Genomic DNA, 2,253 nt, shown 5'->3' with positions numbered 1-2,253 from the left:
TAGTGGTTATGAAAAAAAAAAAACAGAGCTTTTTTCACACCAAACTTAAAAGGTTTGCTCGTCCTCGAGCAAAAGAAGAAAGAAAGAGTATAAGAAGAAGAAATGGAGGAGATGGAGGGTAGTAGTGGTTTCGGCCAAGGGGGTAGTAGTGTGTATGATGTGTGAAATTGAAGGTAGTGAGGAGGGGTATTTATAGGGTAGGAGGGAGAGGGAATTCGGTCATGAAGGGGTGGGTTAGAGAGGGAAGTGGTTTGAACTTGAATGGTGAGGTAGGTGGGGTTTATGATGGATGGATGTGAATGGTGAAGAAAATATGGGGAAGAGGTATTGAAGTGATTGGTCAAGGGTATTTAGGGAAGAGGGTTATGGAAAGGTGTGAAGAGGAGAGAAGAAGAGGTGGGGTAGGTGGGGATCCTGTAGGGTCCACAGATCCTGAGGTGTCAAGGAATTCTGCTCCCTGCACCATTATGGCGTTTAAATGCCCACTGTGTGCCAATCCTGGCGTTTAACACCAACTCTGCTACCTTTCCTGGCGTTAAATGCCAGTCTGCTGCCCCTTTTTGGCATTTAACGCCAGCCAGACACCCTTTTCTGGCGTTAAACGCCAGTCTGTCTGCCATTTTTGGCGTTTAACGCCAGCCAGACGCCAGACACCCTTTTCTGGCATTAAACACCCAGAGTGCTGCCCATTCTGGCGTTTAACACCCAGAATGCTGCCAGACTGGGCGTTAAACACCCATTCTGCCTTGTTCAGAACAATTGTTCATTTGGAGAAAGTGTTCAAGAAGACCCCAATCAACATCTAACCACCTTTCTGAGGATATGCGATACTGTGAAGTCTAATGGTGTTCATCCTGACACCTATAGACTACTTCTGTTTCCCTTCTCACTCAAGGAGAAGGCATCTAAATGGCTGGAATCCTTTCGAAAGGAAAGTTTAGCAACCTGGGAAGATGTGGTGAACAAATTCTTGGCAAGATTCTATCCTCCTCAACGGATCAACAGGTTGAGAGCTGAGGTACAAACCTTTAGGCAGCAAGATGGTGAGACTCTATATGAAGCATGGGAGAGGTTTAAGGACCTGACAAGAAGATGCCCGCCGGATATGTTCAATGAATGGGTGCAGTTGCACATTTTCTATGAAGGTCTTTCATATGAATCAAAGAAGGTAGTAGACCACTCATCCAGGGGATCTCTGAATAAGAAGAAGACCATTGAAGAAGCCATAGATGTCATTGAGACTGTAGCAGAGAATGACTACTTCTATGCTTCTGAAATAGGCAACACTAGAGGAGTGATAGAGCTGAACAATGTGGATGCACTGCTAGCTCAAAACAAGATGATCACCAAGCAATTAGCTGACCTCACCAAGAAGATGGAGAGGAATCAAGTAGCAGCAATCACCACTTCAGCAGCAACTCAAGAAGGAGTGAATGAAGAGGCAAAGGGTGATCAGGAACAAGCCAACTACATTGGAAATTCACCTAGGCAGCACCATGACCCATACTCCAAAACATATAATCCTGGTTGGAGGAACCACCCAAACTTTGGGTGGGGAAATCAACAAGACCAAGGCCAAGATCAGAGACGCCATAACCCCAACAACAATACAGCTCACCAACATTCCACACAGAGATCATATCAACACCACCCCAACAACACTTCTCAACATCCATACCAAAGTCAAAATGGCCCTTCTCATCCCTCCAATCTCAACTCTCCATCATCGGAAGAAAGACTATCAAGGATTGAGACTCTACATGAAGGCATATGCAAGGAGATTCAAGATAACAAGGTGTTTAAAGAGGAGGTGCGAGCCAATATCAAGAATCAAGGAGACACCATCAAGAAGCTAGAATTTCAAGTGGGATACCTATCTGAGAAGATTCCCAAACCTATTGATAGCTTCCAAAGTGACACAGAGAAAAATTCAAGAGGTGAAGCAAAGAAAGTCAGATGGGAAGATTGCAAGATGGTTACTATAAGTGATAAGGAGACTGAGGAAGAGCTGAACAAACCATCAGAACAATCTGAAGATTCATCAGCAGAAAAGCAGGAAGAGAATCCTCAGGAAACCACAATTACGCAGAAAGAGTTGCTGAGGCTCTATGCACCCTTTCCCCAATTACTAAATGGTGGTGTAGAGAAGAGAATATACTCAAGGTTTCTCGACATATTTGCATCCCTCCATGTGAACATACCATTCATCAAGGCTCTCCAAAAAATGCCCTCATACATCAAGTATATGAAGGA

At 44.3% G+C, this 2,253-nt stretch overlaps 1 non-coding gene across 1 annotated transcript; it reads right to left on the bottom strand.

Moving 5' to 3' along the window:
• Positions 1–1,003: 1,003 nt before the first annotated feature.
• On the bottom strand, positions 1,004–1,110 carry LOC148573967 (small nucleolar RNA R71). Its single transcript, XR_015906902.1, has one exon. It is a non-coding gene; the product is annotated as a small nucleolar RNA R71 (small nucleolar RNA).
• Between the last annotated feature and the right edge of the window lie 1,143 nt (positions 1,111–2,253).

The sequence above is a fragment of the Arachis ipaensis genome, chromosome B2, assembly GCF_059453495.1.
Source record: "Arachis ipaensis isolate K30076 ecotype BB chromosome B2, ASM5945349v1, whole genome shotgun sequence".
Classification (NCBI taxonomy): Eukaryota; Viridiplantae; Streptophyta; class Magnoliopsida; order Fabales; family Fabaceae; genus Arachis; species Arachis ipaensis.
This window is presented reverse-complemented; position numbering and strand designations above follow the sequence as displayed.